Below are 25,130 nucleotides of genomic sequence, written 5' to 3'. Positions count from 1 at the left end.
GCATTGTTGATGTCATGGTGCCAGGGCCAGACTCATCCTTAGGATTCATGGTCCACATTGTCAGGGAGACATTCATCCCTGAATCTCATGTCCCATGTAGGGGGGAGGGTAATGATTTTCATTGCAGAGTTTGGCTTAGAAAGAGAGAGGCCATATCTGAGCAACAAAAGAGGCTTCCTCAAAGCAACTCTTAGGTCTAATTGTAAGTAGTCTTCTTAGCTTCTCCATTACAAAAATAAGTTTCATATGGGCAAATCTCAAATTCAAGAACTTGGCCTGTTTTCTTGAGAATCCTTTATGTTTTAGAGAGTACCAAGTGTTTCCCAGATGTGAAAGTTTTATAGTTCCATATTTTTATTTCAATCCCTCATAGGACTCTATCAATACCTTTTATAGCACATTAACAAATCAAGGGGGGAAATCACATGATTGGATCAATTCATACTGAACAGTATTTGACAAAATTCAGCATTCTTTTCCAATAAAAACACTTCAACAGATAGGAATCAAAGGAAACTTTCAATATCAAAAAGGACACGCATAAGAAACCTACAACCAGCATCATATTTAATGATGAGAAATTGAAAACATTCTTTCTAAGATCAGGATCAAATAAAGATGCCCGTTTTCATCACTAATATGCCACATTGTACTATAATTTCAAGCTAGAGTAATCAGACAGGGAAAAGGCCTTCAAACAGGAAAAGAAGAATTAAAACTTTCATCATTTACAGATGCCATGGTCTTATACTTGGAAAACCCTGGGCAATATATGTCAAAGCTATTTGAGCTAATAAACTAATTCAACAAAGTAGTGGGGTATAAGATGAATATAAAAAACCAGCAAAGTTTATATATGCAAGTAATGACCTAACTGAAGAGACAAGGAAAAAAATCCATTCAAAACAACAAATTTAAAAATTAAGTATCTAGGAAAAAGTATAACCAGGGATATGCTGGTTTGAAAGTGTGTTCCCCAGAAAAACCATGTCCTTTAATCCTGATTCAATATTATATGGTGGAAACCTTTGATTAGACTTTTTCTGTGGGGACTGACCCACTCAATTGTGGATATGACTTTTTGATTAGATTACTTCCATGGAGATGCAGCACACCCAATTGTGGGTGACACTTTTGATTAGATGGAGATATAACTCTGCTCAATGAAGATGTGTCTTGATTAGTTTTAAAAAGGAGTTATTTTGCAGAAAATGGTTGCTTCAGAGCTGACAGAGATGCCAACATTTGAAGATGTTTGGAGCACTGACAGAGAGAGCAGACAAGTAGACATGGATATTTGAGATGCAGATCCCAGCTGACATCTCCATGTGCCTTCCTATGAAATGTTAAGCAAACCAGAACCCAGAGCTATGTCCCAGAGGAGCTAAGTGAAGGCCTACAGGTGCTCAGAGAGGAAACCAGTGGCATAGGTATCTGGAAGCAGCACAACCAGGAACAAGGATGAGCAGATGTCAGATACGTGCCTCCTCAAATTAGACTTTGAATCAAGGTGTTCTTCTCTGTATGCCTTAGTTAGGACATTTTTATGGCCTTAGAAATGTACACTTCTAACATAATAAATTCCATTTTTAAAAGTCATTCTATTTCTGCTATATTGCATTGTGGCAGCATTTAACAGATTAAAACAAGAGATGTTAATGACGTGTGAACAGCAAACTATAAATATTGCTAAAAGAAATCAAAGAAGAGCTAATAAGGTGGAAACACATTCTGTGTTCATGGATAGGATGGGTGAACATCATTGATATGCAAATACTTTTTTCCATGCAAATTGCTCTGGGATATATTGGATTATTACATTAACTTGTAAAAAACATCAAGGTCACATTCAACTTTCCATGTAATTATGTTGTTTAAATAGACTTATGATACAGGTTAAAGAGTGTGCTACAGAAAATATAAATTTTGTACCAAGTGGTCATCTTTAACTTTATTCTCACATGAAGTTGATTTTTAAAATGCAGTCAATATCATCCTTTACCCTGTATTCTGATTTACCATAGTCCTAATCACGTCAACTTCATTCGTATCTCTAATTGAAGTCTGATCTCTTTTTTAGCTTCTTTAATAATTTCTGCATGGGGTAATGCTGACTTTCAGAGTTGCAGAGCTCTAGCTCTGAATTTTAGGTGTCCCACAGAAATCCAAAGTTCCAGGGAATGACCAGGTGACACACAAATTGCTCAGTATCCCAGAATTTAGAAATAACAGTTAAAACTCAGGAATAGATATGACTGCTCTAAGAGCTTACAATCTAGGAACCTTTACAATAAGCCTTATCAAACACTCCGTACTTAATAATCATCAATTGTCCAATCTCTGCCCATGTTAGATCCCCTGCTAATCTATGCTCTCGATTTCAATTCTCAGTATTTGCACATTATATTTGCTCCATATTAGTGAGGACTTACAATACTTGTCTTTTTGTTTATGGCCTATTTCACCCAGTATAATGTTATCATGGTTCATTCACCCAGTTGCATGCCTCACAACTTCATTCCTTCTTGCAGCCACTCAATAATTCATTGTATATCACTCTACACAGAGTTTTAAGACAGTAAAACTTATTTTTTCACAAGAAATAAAAAAAGAGTAAATTGTATATAGTTATCTTTCTTTTTTGTTGTTTTGTTTTGTAACTTCTTAAATAAAAAATATGAAATGTGGTAATATTTTCTTGCATAAATGTTGTTTTGAATTGAGACCTTCCAATTAAGTACCAGTAAATAATAACACCACTTCATATTTACTTATGAACATTTTCTTACTCTCTCTAATTGATACATACCAATTAGACACTTGTTGTTAATTGTTAATTATCAATACTAAATTACAGCCCCCAACAATTCCCAGCATAGACTTCATTATCCTTAACACCACAGAAAATATATTTGTTGAAAGTTCAGTGACTGGCCTCAGCCTTGTGCAAGGTGGTAAATTTCAGATATCATTATTCATATTCAAATGAAACAATTGTATTATAGAGAGTTTAACAGATTTGCATGAAGTTACAAACCTAACTGTCATTTCAACCCATGATAAAGGCGTGTTATCACCTTGGAAATAGTAATAAAGCTACCCAAAGGGCCAATGTCATCGAAGCCTTATGATCTAGGGTTTGCTGATTTTCCAATCTGTATTAACTTCCATGGGGATCTTTAATTTGCTACCCCTTAAAATGAGAAAAAGTAAGCTTAAGAGTTCAAATATAGCACCTGACATTTGCATTCATACTATGCAAAAATATACACATTTTTAAAGAATATGCATTCAAAAAATGAGATCTTAACCCACTTATTCAGCATGTACTATCAAAGAGTAGACATTCATATAGAACATCATTGTTAAAGCAGCACTGAATCTTGGTGAAAGTACATTGCTTGCTCTTCCTTCTGCAAGTTACATAGCCTTATTCTATTCATTATCCATCTTGAAAAGGCACTTGAAACCTTAAGATATGATTTTGACAGTAAAAGCACTACTCCCAAGGACACTGACAGATGGTTCTTGTTCTGACTCTGATAGTGAGAGAAAGTGTTTCTAATACCAAAGCAGCTGCCTCCCATAACATTTTTACTAATTTACTAAGTTTCAGAAATATTGTGGAAATTCCAACCTATTTGTATAATTCCGATTATGAAGTGTGTGAAGCAATACCGACAAAAAATGCTACCAACAAGCTGCCCCAAAGAGAGTGCATATGAAAAAAGACATACACCATATCTCCTAAAAATAACAACTGATTTAAAATTAATTAATTCAGGAATAAACTTGGTGATTTGCAGATAACCACCTTGATTAATTTTTCCTCTTTTCAACTCAACAAAATTTTATTTTATCCATAAATTTTGGCCATGCAAGTGAAAGAACTGAGGAAGAAGATGAAAAATTAGTCAAAATACGTTGTCCTTTTTCTAGAAGAGTTTCTAGTCTCATTTAGGAGAAAACTTGAGCCATATAAAACAATTGGAAAATAAAGTAGATGTTATGGTTGCAAGTATCAGATTGAGTATTACAGGTAATTTACCATTCTGAAACCATCAGGCCCTATAAACCTGTTCTCTGTGGTTAACTTAAACCTTTAAAGATAAGAATTTCTCCTTAAATAAACTAGTTACATCTTTATTGTTATCTCATGGGAAAGGAAGATGTTAACATAACCCTTCTCTCCAATCATACCTGGAATATTTAAAAAGAAATACTTTAAAACAATTAAACAATTATTATTAGAAGGAAGGAAATTCTATACAGAAACAATGCCAGAAATATTAGGAGAGATAAAAAATGTGACATAAAATTTATACATCCAACTTTCCAAATGTTTATCTTTGTGTTAACAAATTCTGATTTCTATATTTTTTCCACACTCGAATAAAACATACTTTTCTAAATATTAACCATAAATAATTCTAGAGGTTTGATGTAATCAATAATTGATACCCTTTTTCCACTACTCAGTACTGAAACAACTGAGGGCTAAAGAATCAGTAAGGAGAACAAAATGTCAGCCTTATGATTGATGGAATAATTGAAGAACTTGGATTAGGTAGGTGTCAAAGGTGGGACTGTAAATATCGAACCAAGTCATTCACAGTGTGGTGTAAATTCCTGACCTCCCCCTGCAGGGGAATAGCATGATGTTGGAAGATTTATGTCATGAACAAAATGGATGTACTTTGCAGAAAGGCTGAGCTCAAAGAAAAAAGAAGAAGCTCCTGAGTTACTCATACCCAGTTCTTTCTCTCAAATTTACCAATTGAACAATTCACTCTTCTTCCCCTGAGCAGAGAAAGGTTAAATGGTAGGTGGTACATAGAAGCCAGAAGTTTCCTAATTGATGTCCTTACACATAGAAACAAATTCTGGAGAAAATAGATGCTTCAAATAATTCCCTCCCATTTCAACCGCAATATCACATGCTGTGAAGCAAACCTCATTCCATGAAAAGTTAATGCAATATACTGGCTGCATGAGTAGTGGTTAAGAACTCAGGTTCTGGAACCAGACAGGGGTAAATGAGTTCCTTTTCTACAATTTACTAGATGTCTGATATGAAGCAAATTAATCTTAGAGGGCCCATTTTCTCCATCTGTAAAATGGAGTATAAAAATGATACCTAATACTTACCTGGCAGGGGAGATACCATGATCACGAAGGTGTTTTTCCCAGGGTGAGGCTTATCCATTGCACTCCAGATTTGCTGACCACTGTGATTTCCCCAAATGTTGGAAATTTGACTGCATAATTTGTGGCAGTGAGGGACTGCGTTTGCACTCTCCTCTAGGAAAATAAAATGATACCTAATCTAAAGGGTTATTTTGTGATTATTAAATTTGTTAATCCATGTAAAGCATATAGCAACTGCCACATAAAATAAAACACTCAATAACTATTAGTTTGAGAGGCAAAAATAAGTCTGTGTAGTATGATTAGAGGAATAGTTGAAAGCTTCACCTATCCAAATAATCTATCCTGGTACCCTGCTATGTATCCTTAAAATTCTTACTATTAGAATAAATTTTTGTTGTTAAGTTTGTGAATCTCTAGGAGACCCTTCTTCAAATGCTTAACTTTTGCGAAAGGCAAACCAGAACTACACAGCATCAGACGCTCACAGTCATGTAATTTAATTCACTATTTTGTTAGTACAGAGAATAGTTCTGAGAAGATAGGACATGAAAAGACCAAATTTTAATAAGGATGAGGCTACAAACATATTGATGACAAAGTTGGTTGGTAATAATCTAAGAACAAAGCTCATAAAGATTAAAATGATACAATTTTATCTTTTTCACCATTATGGGTCATTCCCAAATTTCTGAGAGACACATGTGCATCTAAATTTCTGGTTTTCCCAGAAGTACCATGATTTGGAAAGGAAATAGTGTGTGTTCCACCAGAAGTATTTCTAAACATCTTATTGGACTTCAGCCACTGATTATTATTTCATATAGAACTTTCTTTTAGTCTTTTTTTTTTTTTTTTACCTTTTTTTAATATGCTGAATAGCAAGGGTCACACCTCATTCTTTTTCCATGTGAGTATCCCCTTGGTGCAGCACCATTAGTTGAATTTTTGTTTGTTTGGTTTTTCATTTGCCTGTTTGTTTATTTCTTTGTTTGGGAAACACGTGGGCTGAGAATCAAACCCAGGTCTCCCGCATGGTAGGCAAGAATTCTACCTCTGAACTGCCAGTTCTTTCATGTTCTTTTATATATTATTATTAAATTTTTAAAAATATGCAATATCCTTAACCTGTGACATAACTTGATTCAATTGGCTGTGATTCTAAAAACAGTTATTCTTGATTTTCATGGATACTTTCCTACTTTGCTTAGAAACAGACCTGAGTTCAAGACACAGAAAAAAACAGAACTCACAGAAAGGACATAAGAATATAACCTATAAAGTTGCCTATATTTTAATGTACTTTTTTTCTCATTTAATTACTAGCTTCCAGCTGATCACTTTTGCTTATTTTCATTAGTCCCAACTTGTACAAAAACTCTTAGAGGGTGATGCAATGGCGCCTCAGTGCCAAAATTCTCACCTGCCATGCCAGAGACCTGGGTTCAATTCCCAGAGCATGCCCATGAAAAAAAAAAACACTATTAAAAAAGAAATATGCTTTTATTATAAGATATAAACTTGAGAAAATGCATATTTAATAGTCATTTTAATTGTAGTTTTTTCAATTTATTAGCCAATCTGTTTTGTTTCTGATCTTTCACTGATATAATCATAAAATCGTCCCTTAACATATGCCCCAGTTTAATCTCTGACTGCTTTTGTGACATGAATCATTTCATTTTTTTTTGGCATTTATCTACTTCCCAAAATTCTTCCTAAGTCTGAAGATTCTTATTTTATTTTTTTTCTTTATTCTCCCTGTTTCCTGAGCAGATTTTTTTCTTTACCTAGTGATCTTTCAACAGTCATTTGGGAGGCTTCTCTGAATTCAGTTAATCTTTACAATTTCCCTGAAAAAGAATACAACATGCTATGTTTTAATTATCACTTCCCTTAGGATATACTATTATTCATAGTCACGCAATTTACCTTTTATTCCTACCAAAGTAGAATAACGAGATTGCTTAGTCGTTCCAAGTCTGAAAGCATTTTGCAGTCTGATATTGTATTTCTAACCCAATCTATGTGGCCCTGACCACTGGTTTCCTCCCTTCTGTGTTTCCCATATTTTCAGTCAATGCCCTAGGTTAAAAGAGGTTTTGTTCAAAGTCAACAATCAACTAAACATCATAAACTTGCCTGCATTAGTCTTTCATATAACTAGATATATCCTCCTTTTTCAAATTCAAATGAATTAGAGGGATGTGAGTATAAAATAGTGAAGCCTGGATAAAAGAATAATTCAAATCTAGAAGTTTCATTTTAACTCATAGTCAAGAGAACAAGTGTGTAAAACAACTCTTAAGAGATATAGTTAAGGAGTTTTGCCAAATAAATGTCATTCTACACTGTTTTGAATGAATAAGGTAAGGATACTGGACAATTTTGCATTAAATAAATAAAAATAGACAATTCAAAAGTGTTGACAAAGAATATTTTCTTAAGCAAAACAGGTAGAAATTTTATCTCCAATATATATATAGCACATATTTTATATAATTGTTAATACACACACACTGGATAGACAGATATAGATATGAATTTATATGTATTAACACAATCTTCATAATCTTGTTAAGTTTTAAAATTTATACTCATCCTTCAGGCCCCAGAAAAAAGTCACCTCATCTGTGACGTTTTCCATTTCTACCTCACCATGCGGACAGAGTTAGCTCTTCTCTCTTCTATGATTTCAAAGCACTAATAAATAGCTGTGAAATAAGACCAATGATAATATTTTGGAACTACTCAGTCAGTGCTGTCTGTATTCTCCAGAAGGGAAAAGGCCATATCTCTGCAAATTTCTGTCACCATTCCATCTCCAGACTCTATTTAACTGTAACTGGCATTTAGTAGTTATTCAGTATACATCAAAGCATCCCTTCCACATTCATTGTTTGAATTACTAGATTTAATTGGTAAAGTCAAAGGGAAATATGCTAAATTTAGATGGTCAAAAAGAGCAAAACCATTTATGCTCTCTTAACTAACTCATTGATTCTACAGAGTGTCTGTTATTGGTGAAAAAGATACGAAATATATTTGGGATTCTCTTTCATCTTTACCACTACCCTTATGATGCATCTTTATGAAGTAAATATCTTAAAGTCTGGGGTCAATAAAATATAGCAGACAAAATGAATAAGAAATTTTAGGACTAATCATGAATAAGAGACTCAGTTTTTGTGTTATGAAGTCTCTTCAAGAATGCAAAAAAGGAAAAGGAAAAAGTTTAACAAAAACTTAGATTAAATCCCTCCCTTCTACCACAGTTCAGGGTTTTGGTTTAATATAGACTCAATGTGAGCTAGGAACTTAATGAAAGTTCAAAAGCTTTGACTGTTTTAAATGAACCTCAAGCATCCTATCTAAGGGAAGTCTAATACCCAAATATAGAAAACTGTTAATAAGGACTGATAGAGTGTTAGAAAAGCATTGACAAATTAAAGAATAATCAAAGGAGAACAACCAAAGATGGTGAGGGGTCTGGAAATAAAAATCAAAGGGAAAGCATTCAGAAAACATGGGACAGGAAAGGGGAAGGAAGAGAAATGGAGTTTACATCACCTGTTTATCTCTTTATCAAATCTAACATGCTATGATGTCAAAGAATGATTCAAATTGCATCTATAGATATTCATTGGACAAAAGACAAAAGGATAAAACTGTAAGGCCTGGCCCAGTAGCCTCTGGCTGGAAGGCCCCTACCTGAACTAAAATCCATGAACATCCGGGCATACAGCTATTCAAACTCAGCCAATCAGGATCTGCCCTGACAAAGGACCCCCACTGCACACAGCCCATAGTTATGCCCACTGCACATGGCCCGTAGTTTATGCCCCCTGGCCAAGGCCCGTAGCTATGCCCCATGGCCCTAAAGTACGCGAAACTCCTAACCTACCACAGGAGGCCCCGTAGGCATCGTCAGCACCCCCCACTAGCTAGCTTATATCTAACCCCTCTGATCCTGGGGGGGGGGGGGGCGCAACTTCCCCGGCCCGCGCCCTGAGCACCCGGACCCAGGAACCTCGCCCCGGGACAATAAAATTTTAAACTTGGACTCAGTTTCTCTGATTTTTCAGTCAGCCTACCATTTAAAACCTGACAAAAACCATAGCAGGAAACTTTTTGAGTGCCTATTATGTGCCAAGCATTTCCTATATATAAGGTCATTTAATTCTCAAGAAAAATTTCAGAGGAGACTTCCAGGAAGATGGCTGAATAGAGACAGCCCTGGTTGCAGATGCAAAGGAACTGAGAAGCAGCAAGCTAGAGCCTGGTGTGGAGGCGTGTAGCCAGTGAGGGTGCACAGACAGGAGCCAGGGACTAAGAAGTAAGCTAGACACCTTTCTTGTGTGTGCTACCTTCACCAGCATAATCCCATGACCCATGACTCACCCCATGCATCCAAACCCCATCACCTGCTCCCATTCCCATGCTCCAAATACCCCAGCTGCACCAGCCCACAGTGCATGTACCCACCCCACACTCCCACCCCAAGTGCATCCCAACCCACATCTCCTGCACCCCTCTTGAGTACTACCTACCCTTCCCTGTTCCCTTCAGGCTATTGCTAGTGCATAAAGGCTATGGGCACTAACCTCCATACCCAGGCTACCCTGCCCTGCCCCCAGTGTCACACAGCCTCACCCCACCCTCATACCCAAACTCTGTGCATCACTTTACAGCACTCCTACACTACGCATGTGCATGGCCTCAGTCATACTTCCCAGCTCTGAGAAACTGCTGACCTGTGTATTCAGGTCACATCTCTGAGAAACTGCTGACCTGTGTATTCAGGTCACATCTGTCCCCAACAGATGAAGGCATAACATCGACCTGCTGCCATAGCTCTACACATTCACCCAAAGGGACCCACACCCAAGACAAGCATGCACCAAGATTATGCTCCACAGACCAGTGCACCTGCACAGCTGCATCCTCCCTGGCTACTGGGAGCCCACATTCACAAGCACCAGTGTAACATCTTCAACCTGCACCTATACATGCCCTGAAACAAATCACCACACAGTTGTGCTCCATCCATACCCTGCTCCCTGATGCACATTCATCCCACAAAAACAAGGCTTTGACCACTGAAGATAATCAACTACCAAAGTAAATCAATACAGATATTTACATGTGATGGAAACAACAGAGTATCACTAAGCATAACACAATGCACACAAATATAGCTCCATCTAATCATATTATAACAGAGGAGACACAGATGTTGGAACAACTAATCAAAGACATTCATATAACTACTTAATAAAATAAGTGACATAAAGCAGATCAAGAAGACAGTGAAAGAGGATAAAGAGGAATTTGAAAGAATAAACAGAAAAATTACAGATATTGCAGAGATTAAAGACTCCCTTGACCAAATAAAAAACATACTAGAGGCACACAACAGCAGAATTGAAGAGACAGAAGAAAGAATAAGCAATATTCAGGCCACGATAGCTGACTTCAAAGACTCAAAACAGCAAATGGCAAAAAAGATGGAAAAATTTGAATTGGATCTCATGCAAATGATAGACAAAACAAAGCACACAAACATAAGAATCATTGGTGAACCAGATGTAGAAGAGATTATAAGGCAAGGAAGAGTAGTTGAGGATATAATGGGAAAAAACATCCCAACCCTTATAAAGGACATAATTTATAAGTCAAAAAAATCTAATGAATTCCAAACAAATAAATCCAAATAAGCATCCCCCAAGACACATACTAATCAGTCTGTCAAATGTTGAAGAGAAGCAAAAAATTCTGAAAGTAGGAATTTCAGAATTTCCTCTGCAAGAGGAAAACAATCTACTATATACAAAGGAAATCACATAAGACTGAGTTCAGACTACTCAATTAGCATCATGGTGGTGAGTAGGCAGTAGTATGATATATTCAAGATCTTGAAAGAAAGACTTCCAGCCAAGAATTTTGTACCCAGCCAAACTGTCCTTCAAAACTGAGGGAGAGATTAAAATTTTCATAGGCAAACAAGTCCTGAAAGAATTTGTAAACAAGGGACTGGTGCTACAAGAAATAGTAAAAGGATTTCTGCTGGCTGAAAAAAAAAAAGATAGGAGAGGAAGGTCTGGTGGAGGGCACAGAATTAAAGAGTACCAGTAAGGGTAATATAAAGGATAACAAGAGAAAGGGGGAAAGTATATAGATCTTACAAATAAATTAAGAAAGATAAGATGGTGGATTCGAGAAAAACCTTTTTAGTAACAAATTTGAATATTAATGGACTAAACTTACAATTTAAAGATAGATTGGTTGAATGGATTAAAAATATAATCCCGCTATAAGTTGCTTACAAGATACTCATCTTAGACACAAAGATACAAATAAATTGAAAGTGAGAGATGGGAAAATATTTTCCATGCAAGTTGTAACCAAAAGAAAGCAAGAGTAGCTACACTAATTTCTGACAAAACAGACTTTTAATGTAAAGACATCATAAGAGACAAAGAAGGAGACTATATACTAATTAATGGGTCAATTCACCAAGAAGATATAACAATCATAAATGTTTATACTCCAAATCAAGGAGCTCCAAAGTACATGAGACAGACATTGGCAAAACTGAAGGAAGCAATAGATGTGTCAACAATAATAGTAGGAGACATCAATACACCACTCTTCTCTATAGATTGAACAACCAGACAGAAGATCAACCAGGAAATATAGAAGTTAAATAACTTGATAAATGAATTAAACCTAAAAGACATATACAAGTCATTGCATCCCAAAACACCAGGGTATACATTCTTCTCTAATGCTCATGGAACATTCTCCAGGATAGATCATATATTGGAGCACAAAACAGGTCTTTATAAATTTAAAAACTTTGAAATTAGCATTATCTTTGATCACAGTGGGATAAAGCTGGATCTCAATAACCATGAAAGAATGAGAATATTCACAAACATATGGAGATAAATAACACACTCATGGGTGCACAGGTGGTTCAGTGATAGAATATTCACCTTCCATGTGGGAGACCTGGGTTCGATTCCTAGATGATGTACCCCAAAATAAATAAATAAATAAATAAATCACACTTGTAAACACCAGTGGGTCAAAGGAGAAATTGCTAGAGAAATCAATAACTATCTGGAAATGAATGAAAATGAGAATACAACTTATCAGAACTCATAAGATGTGGCAAAGGCTGTGCTGAGAGCAAAATTTATTGTCCTAAATGCCTATATTAAAAAGCAGGAAAGGGTGATGTGATGATAGCTGAGTGACAGAATTCTCACCTGCCATACTAGAGACCTGGGTTCGATTCCCAGTGCCTGCCCACGGAAAAAAAATCAAAATTAAAAAAAAAAAAACTAAAAAACAAGAAACAGCAAAACTTGAGGACTTAGCAGCACATTTGGAGGAACTTGAGAAAGAACAACAAACTAACCCCAAGGCAAATAAAAGAAGAGAAATAACAAAGACTAAAACAGAGATAAATTAGTGGGAAGACAGAAGAACACTAGAAAGAATCAATAAAACCAAGACTTGGATCTTTGAGATAATCAATAAAATTGATGGGTGACTAGCAAGAGTGACGAGGAAAAAAAGAGAGAGAGTGCAAATGACCAAAATCAGAAACGAGAAGTGGTGCATTGCCACAAACCCTGAAGAAATAAAAAATAAATAAATAAGAGGATACTCTGAGCAACAATATGCCAAAAACTAGGCAACTTAGATGAAATGGACAAACTCCTGGGAACATACAAACAAGCTACACTGACTCAAGAAGAAATAGAAGAGCTCAACAAACCAATCACAAGGAAAGAGATTCAATCAGTCATCAAAAATCTTCTTACAAAGGAAAGCCCAGGGCAAGATGGCTTCAAAGGGAATTTTATCAAACACCAATCATGCTCAAACTTTTCCAAAAATTTGAGGAAAAAAAGATGCTACCTAACTCATTTTATGGAACTAATATCATTTTAATACCAAAACCAGGTAAAGACGTTATAAGAGAGGAAAACTACAAGTCCATCTCCCTAATGAACACAGATGCAAAAATTGTCAACAAAATATTAGCAAATCAAATCCAACAACACATTAAAGAATTATACACCACGAAGAAGCAGGGCTTATACCAGGAATGCAAGGATCATTCAACACAACAAAATCAATTAATGTAATACAGCACATTAACAAATCAAAAGGGAAACATCACTTGAACATCTCTATTGATCCTGCAAAAGCATTAGACAAAATTTAGCATCCTTTTCTGATGAAAAATACTCAAAACGATAGGAATCAAAGGTAACTATGTCAATATGGTAAAGGGAAGCATCATGCTCAATGGAGAGAGATGGAAACCTTTTCCCTAAAATCAGGAATGAGACAAAGATGATCACTGTCATCACTATTATTCAAATTGTGCTAGAAGATCTAGCTAGAGCAATCAAGCAGGATGAAGAATTAAAATGCACCCAAATTGGAAAGGAAGAAGTAAAACTCTCTTTATTTGCAGGTGACATGATACTATACTTGGAAGACCCTGAGAAATCTACAGCAAAGTTACTTGAGCTAATAAACAAATTCAGCAAGGTGGTGGGATATATAATTAATGTGCAAAAATCAGTAACATTTCTATACAAACAACGACCTACCTGAGGAATCAGTTAAGGAAAAAATTCCATTCAAAACAGCAACTAAAGGAATCAAGTACTTAGGAATGAACTTAACTAGGGACATTAAAGGATTTATACATAGAAAGCTACATAACATTGCTAAAACAAATCCAAGGAGATCTAAATAGATGGAAAGACATTCCCTGTTCATGGATAGGAAGGCTAAATATAGTTAAGATACCAATTCTCCCCAAATTGATCTACAGATTCAACACAATAGCAATCAAATTTCCAACAACTTACTTTGAAGACTTGAAAAAGCTAAGTACCAAATTCATCTGGAGTGGAAAGAGACCCAGAATAGATAAAAGTAACCTTAAGAAGAAGAAGGAAGTGGGAGGATTAACACTCCCTGGCTTTAAAACCTATTATAAATCACAGTGATCAAAACAGCATGGTACTGTCACAAAGATAGAAGCATTGTCCAATGAAATCAAATCCAGACTGCAGAAATAGATCACCAGATCCATGGTCAACTGATTTTTTGGCAGGGCTCACAAATCTGCTGAATTAGGACAAAAAAGTCTTTTCAATAATTGGGCATGGAAGAACTGGATATCAATAGCCAATAGAGTGAAAGAGGATCCTTATCTTACACCTTATACAAAAATTAATTCAAAGTGGATCAAACAAATATAAGAACTAGCACCATAAAGCTTCTAGCAGAAAATGTAGGGAAATATCTTCAAGACCTAGTAATAGGAGGCAGCCACATAAACTTTACACCCAAGCACAAGCAACAAAAGAAAAAAATAGATAAATGGGAACTCTTCAAAATCCTCAAAAGACTTTGTCAAAAAGGTGAAGAGGCAGCCAACTCAATGGCAGAAAATATTTGGGAATCACATATTGGACAAAATTTGATTTCCTATATATATATATATACAAAGAAATCAAGCAACTCAACAACAAGAACAAACAACCCAATTATAAAATGGGCTAAAGATATTAATAGACATTTTTTTCTGAAAACAAAGTACAGATGGCCCAAGAGCACATGAAGAGGTGCACATTTCCATTGGCTCTAAGGGAAATGCAGATCAAGAGTATCATGAGATACCACGTCACATCTATAAGATTGACCGCTATTAAACAAACAGGAAACTATAAAAATTGGAGAGGATGTGGAAAAACTGGGACACTTATCCACTGCTGGTGGGAATATATAATGGCCCAGCCACCATGGAATACTGCTTGGCAGTTCCTTTGGAAACAAAATACCGAGTTGCCTTATGATCCAGCAATAATACTACTTGGTATATACCCAGAAAAGCTGAAAGTAATGACACAAACAGACATTTATAAACCAATGTTCATAGTAGCATTATTCACAATCTCCAAAAGATGGAAACAAACCAAATGCCCATCAACAAACAAGTGAATCAACGAAATGTGGTATACACATATGATGGAGTATGATACAGCAATAGGACAAAATGACATACTGAAGCACATGAGAAGATGCATGAGCTTTGAAGACATAATGCTGAGTGAAAGACACAAAAAGATATATACTGTATGATTACACATTTATGACCATGGCAAAGGTATAACTGGCAGCTTATAATGCAGAATATAGGTGACTTGAAGGTACAGAGAAGCTAGAGATGGGGGAACAGTTAGTTAATGACGTTGAATTACAATGTAAGAGATAGATAGAAGTGAAGTGCTTTTCTAATGGGTATATAAGTAATATTACCATATTGAAGATGAACAAGATTGAAAAGGGTTGTACAGACCTATGTGTCCTACTGTTTAATACTATACATAAGAATTAGGTCTTGCAAGAATTCCTTCAAAGATCTGTGTACAAAAAGTGTTTAAGTCCAGGGCACAGGAGAAAAACTACTATTCCATGCTATGGGCTATGTAAAATATGAAAATATTAGTACTACCACGGCAAAAATTGTAGTAAATAACGAGGGGCGAGACGAGTTAAGCGGAGGTTTAGATTTCCAATTTGACAAGGGTGTGTTTATTGGTTTTCCTTCTCTTAGGGACAATGAAATTATCTAAAATTGAGAATGTTAATGGACTGTGGACTTCGGGCACTATACATGATGCCTGATGCAATCAGGTGGCTGAAGGATGCACTGACTGAGAAATAGATTGGCAAACAATGGTGTATACTTATGAACGAAGGTTGTGCTGCTACAAGAAGGAACAAAGTCATGAGAGATGCAACAATGTGAATGAACATGTGGGACATTTGGTGAGGCAGAATAAGCCGGGAACAAAAGAACAACAATGGCATGGTCACCTTTAGAAAATGCTTATAAGAAAACAGGGGCTTAGATTTTAAGCTTTTAGAGAAGACACATTAATTCTGGAGTGTTGATTATTATTTCTGGATCTCAAGAGGCTGTTTAATATATATAATATTTAGAGATAAAAATGAAGCCAATCATGTTGGGATTAATGTAATTCAGAACATAGGTTTAAGGAGGACAGTGTGTTTTAAAAACACACATACTGTTCTAGAATAAAGAAAGGCAGGTTTATTTGGTCTGGAACTGAAATTTTCTGTAGTGCATAATCTAACTCAACCTATCTATATAGCTCATTTTAAAAATGGAAACACAGGGATCCCAGAATAAGAAAGAGGTCTTTTAATCCTGTAGGAAGTATTATAATGCCTGGATACATCCTAAAGTATACTAAGCAGATATTCAAAAATTATTGGCAGGGCAGGCCATGGTGGCTCAACAGGCAGAGTTCTCGCCTGCCATGCCAGAGGACCCAGGTTCGCTTCCCAGTGCCTGCCCATGTTTAAAAAAAAAAGAAAAAAAAAAAGAAAATAAGTTGTTGGCAAAGTCCCTTGAGAGATAGGAGAAAGAATATGGAACTATTAAACCTTACCACCAGGGACTCCCCTGATACTGTCTCAAACTTTAGGGACACCCAAATCAATAGTCCATATCCTCAATCCTGAGGCTTACTCTTGTGAAGCTTATGTAGGTAGCAGAGCTTAGATTACATATAGGCATGCCTAAGAGTTACTTCTGGAGGACCTCTTTTGTTGCTCAGATGTGTCCTAACTCTCTCTAAGCCCAACTCTGCAAATGAATTCATTGTCCTCACCCCTACATGGGACATGACATCCAGGGTAAAAGTCTCCCTGACAACATGGGCAATGACTCTCAGGGATCAATTCAGCCCTAGCACCATGAAATTAAGAATTCCATCCTGACCAAAAGGGTAAAAATAAGTGTAACTAGTAAAGTATCTATGTCAGAGGGAGTTCAAATAGAGTCAAGAGGCTACTCTGGAGGTTGTTCTTATGCAAGCTTCAGGTAGACCTTGCTACCTATCATAACTTACAAACCCCAACCAGTACCATTGCAGCCAATCCTAAAGAACACCTAGGGCAATATGTAACATTCCACAAAGGTTCCATGCACTAGAATAATTTTCCAGAATCCTACAACCTCCAGATGGGTCGCTGGTCCATATAAGTCCTGAAACCAAGAGGGCCCAGCCTCTCCAGAACATCAGATAGTTCTATCTCCCTACCCCATATTAATGACAGACCCTTCCAATATGAAAAATTTAGAATGGTCATAGCCAAAACACCCATAAAAAGAAGGATGGAAAGATCAAAGGTGATGTTGGAGTTATACAGTTAAGATAGGATTTAACAAATGAATATGAATACTGAATCATTAAATCGATATCTTTCTTAGTCTCCAGTATCTTAGAGTGGCTAGCATTGAAAACCTAAAATTGTGGAATTGTAACCCATGTCAAACTCTGAAATATGTTCTACAACTAATTGTGGTGCCGTACTTTGAAGTTTATTGCTTTTTTGTATATGTTATTTTTCACAAAAAAAGAAGAAATAAAGTCAATTGTGATGATAAAAAATATTTAAACCTTCTATTCTCCTATATTCTGGAGCAGCTAGAAGGAAAAAAAACCAAGAGAATCATATGTAACACATGACTAACTCTGCGATCTGTCCTGTAACTACTTGTTGAAGAGTGCTTTGAAAACCATTGCTTTTTTATTTCCTTATTTTGTATGTATTTTATATTATACAATTCAAATGTTAAAAAAAGAAAAACCTAAGAATTTTATACTATATATATATTCCCATTTTTCAAATAAGGAAATGAAGATTCAGAGACATAAAGTAACCTTGCCTAAGTTCACACAGATAAGAGATAGAAGGATTGGTATCCTATGTCTGTTAGTGTCAGGAACACCTGCTCTGGCTGTTGCATCCAGTTGCTTCTTGGGTCAAAGCCATCTCTAACTTCCTTGGGGAGGAGACTTTGCACGAATGTAAGGTAGCTCTTTAATACCTGAAATAGTTAGAATTACCTTTATTTTTTTATACTAATGAACTCCCCATTGCTGAAAGTGTCATATGGAGTTCAAATGCCCATATTTGAAATTGGTAATGTAGCAGGATCTCTTGTACTAGATGGAGGTTATATGGGAGCAATGATTTTAAAAGTATTCTCCAAAAAACCCAAAAAATGTTAAGGACCCCAAAGGAGGCTGTCATGATCTAACAACCACTCTTTCCTAAACCAGGGCCATTCTACCTTCATCTGGAACCTAGAATCAATTAACATTTACTATGTTTTAAAATTTTTACATGAATTAATTCATTTAATCTTTACAACGGTGCTCTGATGTAGGTATTATTATTCCCATTTTACAAATGCAAAAAACAGATGCATGTAGAAGTGAAGAAATATATCCAATGTCTCATAAGTAGAGTAAGTGATAGATCTGGGGTCCCTGATTGTCTGGCATGAAAGCTTCTATTATTTAACTAGCATTCCAGCCATCCTCTCAAGTTCGTTAGACATACAGAGCTTCTTTGAAATAAATCACATGAATGATGAATAATCTGGATAAGAAACTGAGAATTATTGTAATTATATTTTCTGGAAGTTTCCTTAGAAATCTAAGAGTCTATGATTTCAAATTTCATTTTCCTCTGGTTTGCATTGGCCATGAATTATGAACCTGTTGTAAATCATTATACCCAGGTTAGATTTAGGCATCTGCCTCTGAGTGCACAACTGAGCCTTGGCTCTATTAAGGCAGGATTTGCTGTTTGACCCTGGTTGTGCTTGTGACAATGCCCCTGGTTCTGAACTTTATTCCCCGGTTAATAGCACTGGGCTATGATCCATAACATTTCTGCACACTGAGACTGGCTGATTCATTGGTATCGATGTGAGAATAAAATGGGGTTAAAATTAATTAGACATAGCTGGTGATCTGGTAGAATATCTGAGCCTGAGAAGCCTCCTGCGGGAGAACTCTTTCCTGAGGAAGAAGGTGCCAGCTAGGAATGATGAGCCTGATGAAGTTAGAAAACCCTAATCTGAGCACACGGGAAATCCCTGTACACCATGGTTGTCTGTATCATATCTTTCTTCTAGCCTAGAACACCATGGATTCATGCCTTAGGGCTGTGGATAATAGGGGAGATGTACATAAAAAACTCGAGGGAACTGGTTCACAAAAAACCCTATTAGGGGTCTAGGGTGCAATGGTAGTTCAGCGGTAGAATTCTCATCTACCATGAGGGAGACCTGGGTTTGATTCCTGGCCCATGCGCTACTCAAAACAAGCAAACAAAGAAACCAATAAAAACAAACAAAAAATTCAACAAAATGGTGCTGCAGTAATGGGATATTCAAATGGAAAAAGAATGAAATGTGACCCTGCCATACAGCATACAAAAAAAAAAAAAAAAAACTATTAGACACATGGGCTCTAGCAGCATGACTTCACTATAGATTTTGGAGTCTTTGGGGATGCTTTAAGAATAGAGGTTATGTTCTCTATCCAAACTCAGACAACAGTTAAGAAACAAACAGACAAAATCTATATAATTACAAACTCCTTCTCCTGCCCCAGTCTAAAACTTATAACAATTGGCTTAAGGGAATATTTGAGTGCATGGCCATACAAATGTATCCACATCACAGTCTCCTACTGGCTCCAGAGGAAGAGAACACATCTGTGGTGCTCTGAATTTTGTGATATTACTAGCACATTGTTTTGCTGCAACGTGGAAAATAACATGAAAAGAGGGAGATAGATTTTCTCCAGTACACTGTGGCAGATTTGATATCTCAATTTTGCTAATATGTAACTATCCACTTGAGCAGACAGCACTCTGCAGGAGACTTTGAAGTCCACTGAAACAATCACAGACTGAAAAGTACTTTTTTCATTCTGAGAGGCCGATGTAAGAGACTCATGCAAGGGAAAAAGAGTGAGTGAAATTTGAATATATTAGTCCTTCAGTTCAGAGACTGGAGAGTTTGGGTAGAATGCAGGGAAGATAAATGTTTGTACAACTTAATTTAATAAATACATAAACAAAGCTGATGTTTCAATTTATCACTATGTGGTAGGTTGTATTATATGACCCAGAAAACATATCATTAATCTTAATCCACTCATGTGAGTGTGAAGCCATTGTAAGTAAGACTTATTGAAGCTTTTATAATTAGTTAAGGTGTGGCCAACTGAATCATGATGATTCTTAATCCTATAATGGAGGCCTGATAAGAAAAGACACAGAAAGAAAGCCATAGGAAGGAGCCAGAATCTGGAAGTCAATGGAGCCTAGAAAAAAAAAAGTAGAAGACATTGCCATGTGAAACTAAATCCAAGGAAGCAAGGATAACTCAGCAGCCAGCACCAGAAGGCTATAGTCTTCAGGGAGAATGTAGTACCTTTCTTATGTCTCAATTTTGGACTTCTGTTAGGCTCATAACCATAGGTCAATAAATTTGTGATTACATCTGGGAAACTAAGACAGACTACCTGTTAGAATAATTTGTTAAAAGCAAACATCTTCAAGATGGAATAATACGTCATGCTTTGGAATTAGAACAATTTCTCGTTATACATAAGTAACTAGATATTGAAGAGATAGAAACAGAAACATTGTTAACATTAGTAGCACGTGGTATAATATTGTAACAAATGAACTACCCAGTCAGAGGCTTGTCATTTCCTTCCAACTACATTGAAATGACCTATAATTCATTTCAATCTGATTAAGTTTAACCTTTCAATTAAAACTTGTACATCCTGTGTGAAAAGTTTCCATTTATGCATACTGACTCTTTACTCTCCTGCAATTTTACATTTATAAAATAAAACAAGAAGACCCAAGAAAGAAAAACACAGAATTGCTAGTTTAACAAGGAGCCAAATCGAAGACATGTAACCCTGGGGAGAATAGCATAGTTATTGCCAAAGGTCAGGGGTTCTTGATAAATTGACTTTCTGAATGTGCAGCAGCATTAATTGAATGGACATTGTTCTGAAAATTGAAGATTAAAATTAGACTAGCAGCTTTTCCTAGGTGCTTTCACCCAAACAAGATATTATATCAAGAGGTAGTAAATAGCCATCTATATATTTTCAGGGACTTACATAACATCCCTTCAGTAGCTACAATATGACAAAAGTATCTTTACCCATGAATGTAATGTAGTCTCTTTAAGCAGAATATGAAATCATCATTAAAAATGGAACAAAAATATTGAAATTATAGAACAAATGATGTAGAAAAATGCTATGTAACAATTGAAAAATGATCATTTTTACTTGACCAAATAGTGGTGGGTGAGCTGCCCAATTTGTCACAGTTAATTTAAATTCCTCAAAAGCATAAGATGATACTAAAAAATAATTGACAAATTGGTGCAGGAAAGATTTGATTTAGAAATACGGTGGAATTTCTTCTATCAGATGCAAGAATCTGATACATCACAAGATGCATCACAAGAAAGTTGTTAGAAATCAAGTCCAAGAGGCAATTACACAAAATATATCAAAAGTAACAAACATATTCATTATATTTGATGAAGTAATTGCAAAATTCCCCTTCTACAAATTAATTCTAAATATATAAATATGTGCACAATGATTTGTGCAGTATAATGTTCTTGATCATGGATGAAAATATTACTAGAGAAATAGAAAATATTTTATGTGTAGTGTATTTGAAGTCTCTGCTATTTATGTAAGGAAAATAAAGTATATTTGAGTTATAATAGTCAAGGCGAATCCATTAATATGCACAGGAGGTGACTAAGAAAACTTGGAATTATAAATAGAATTCTATGAAACCTCAAACCCCCATATTTTACAATATATAATGATGTGGGGAATTTCTCGTAATATAGTTGTATGCAATTAGAAGGATATATATCAAGATGGCATATTGATAACCTCTGGTTATATAGTGGCCACCTCTAGACAATAAGAATAAAAATTATTTCCCTGTTACAATTTTATTTTTTCTTCCCCAATTCATAATGATGATTTTTGTGTTATGGTAACTAAAATTTTCCCTGTTTGGCTTTGTGCTTCATTTATTCATTATTCTGTAGTATATTGACTATTCTCTGATAGATCTAGGGATATGATCAGGTAATAGGTATAATACAGCATTTATTGAGATCCCAAATCAATTTTTATTTAAAAATTTCTCCCTATTCCATGTTTACACTACACAAAATTATCATCCTTCTCATAATTTAATTGTACCAGCAGTGAATACTGTATAAAAGTACTGCTCAGATTGTCTCTATCTGGAATTTGGTATTGGCGGTGTGCGATTTTGTTCCTGCCTGTAGTTGTTGATCAAACTGAACTGGAGTAAACTTGGGCATAATGGGGTTGGTTAGTTTTAGTTACATGCAGGCTGCAGCAGAGAAAGAGAAAAAGGTAACGTAAAAGAAAAGGAAATGTGAAAGGAGATGAGGTGATGTCAGTGCAAATGGTGGTGTATGGGCTTCCAAAATTTTATATTTGTAAAGTCAATGAGAAAAATGGCAAAAAATTTTGAAAGTCAACTTTTTCAGAACTCAAAATTAACAAAAAATTCTCTGCAATCTTACACATGTTTACTCAAGAAAAAAATTTGAATCTTGAAATTACAAATTTTGTGGTGTTTTAACTTGCCTTATTCCCATAAACTCCTCTCCAACTCCACAGTTACCCTGACAACAACAGTCACAATCGTGGTTAAAACCAAAAGCTTGAAAACCACTGGAGAGGGCAAACTGGAGCCAGAGAACATGCAAACATCAATTCCATAGATTTGTCATAATTTTACCTCTGCCATATTTCTAGGAATCTAGAAGGCCAGGCACCTGCATGCAAAGGGCTATACACATTCTCAGGAAGCATCTGATATATCTTAAACTGTCACATTGAACTAAATTGAAGCTTCTGTTAAATCAGTAAGTGAATGTTAAGAAAGAGTTGTAAACTGCCTTACCCAGTGTTGAAGACATGCCCCAGCACACAAACACACACGCACACACACACCCTGTCCTTTGACAAAGACTGACAAAACAATTCGTTGCAGTCATATAGGGAAATCTTTGCCCAACCATTAGTTAACCAGTAAAAAAAACTGTATAGATCCTTCAGTGGAGATGAGGGGGATAAACCCCATGTTATCAGAAATTACATTAACTGTATATTTATAAATACTCCAAATAAAAGCCAGAGATTGGCAAAATTAAGAAAATGATTCAAGTAAATGCTGTCTACAGGAGACATACTTGAGATTTAAAGACACAAATATGTGAAAGTAAAAGAAAAGAGAAAAGATAGTCTATGCTATCAAGAACCAAAAGAAAGCTAGAGTGAGTAAAATATCATAAATATAAAATTTAAGAAAATAATTATTAAAAGGGTCAAAGAAGTGCATTGTATAATAATAAAGGCATTAACCTATCAAAGATATATAAAAATTGTAAACATATATACACCTGTAAACAGAGCTCTAAAATGCATGAGGCATGATCTAACAGAATTGAAGGGAGAAATAGACAAGTTCAAAATCATAGTTTTAGAATTCTATATTCCACTTTTGACAATGGATACAACACAAGACACAAGATCAAGAAGGACATAAGGTCATGAGCAACAAAATAAACAATAGACCTAACAGACATCTAAAGAATGTTCTACCCCACAATAACAGAATACACACTGTCAAGAAAAACTAACTATTCTCTAGGACAAACTATGATTAAGCCATAAACCGTCTCAAAAAACTTGAAACAATTCAAATACAAAGTACATTCTCTAATTCAATGTAATTAAATAAGAAAAAGTACATTCTCTAATTCAATGTAATTAAATAAGAAATCAATAATGAAAGGAAATTTGGAAAATTCAAAATATGTGGAAATTAAACAATAAAGCCATAAATAACAAATGGGTCAATGAAGAAATCACAAAATAAATTAGAAAATACTTTGAAATACGTGCAAATGAAATGCAACATATGAAAACTTATGAGGTTATGTGAAAACCCTGCTTAGAAGGGAATTTCCGGTTGTAAATTTTTACCTTAAAAAAAAGAACCTAAATCAATAACATAGCATTCCCTCTTAAGAAAGTAGAAAAATAAGAGAAAATGAAGCTCAAAGCAAGAAGAGTTAGGGGTTGAATTGTCTCCCTATACAAAATATGTTCAAGTCCTAAACACTGTTGCCATGAATGTGACCCTATTTGGAAATAAGGTCCTTGAAGATGTGATTAGTTAAAATGAAACAAAACTGAATTAAAGTGCCCCAATCCAATATGACTGCTGTTCTTATAAGCAGAGGAAAATACACAGAGAGACAAAGGAGAGAAGGACATGCGACAATGGCATCAGAAATTGAAGTACTGCAGCTGCAAACCAAGGAACATGATGGATTGACAGGAAATATTGGAAGCTGAGAGCGAAAAAGAAGAATTCTCCCCTAGAGTTTCAAAGGAGAACATTGCCTTGCTGACACCTTTATTTCAGAATTCTAGCCACCAGAATTGTGAGACAATACATTTTTCTTGTATTGAGCCACCTAGAATATGATACTTTAAAATAGCAGCACTAGAAAACTAAAACATGAAGTAAATAACGAATATAGGGAGAAATATGTTAAAGAGAATAGATAAACAATAGATAAAATCAACAAAACAAAAAGCTGTTTCTTTGAAAAATCAGCATAATTTACAAACCTTATTTACACTGCACAGAAAAAGAAAAAGAAGAGGATTCAAATTAATAAAAATCAGGGAAGACAGAGGGCATATTGCCACCAGACTTACAGAGATAAAAGGATTTTAAAGAAATATTATTTAAGAATTTATGTCAACAAATTAGATAACCTAGATTAAGTGGACAGATTCTTAGAAAGATGTGAACTACTGAAGCTGAATCAAGAAGATAGAAAATCTGAATAAAATTTTAACAAGTGAAGAGGTTAAATTATTAATAAAATAATTTCCCACAAAGAAAGCCCAAGCCTAGTTGAATTCACTGGTGTATTC

General features: G+C 35.4%; 1 non-coding gene across 1 annotated transcript; it reads left to right on the top strand.

The window, feature by feature from the left end:
• Window positions 1-5,140: 5,140 nt before the first annotated feature.
• On the top strand, window positions 5,141-5,304 carry LOC143672287 (U1 spliceosomal RNA). The gene has a single exon (XR_013169756.1). It is a non-coding gene; the product is annotated as a U1 spliceosomal RNA (small nuclear RNA).
• The last annotated feature ends 19,826 nt before the right edge of the window (window positions 5,305-25,130 follow it).

The sequence above is a fragment of the Tamandua tetradactyla genome, chromosome X, assembly GCF_023851605.1.
Source record: "Tamandua tetradactyla isolate mTamTet1 chromosome X, mTamTet1.pri, whole genome shotgun sequence".
NCBI lineage: Eukaryota > Metazoa > Chordata > Mammalia > Pilosa > Myrmecophagidae > Tamandua > Tamandua tetradactyla.
Note: the sequence above shows the minus strand (reverse complement) of the source record. Positions and strands in the feature narration are given on the sequence as shown.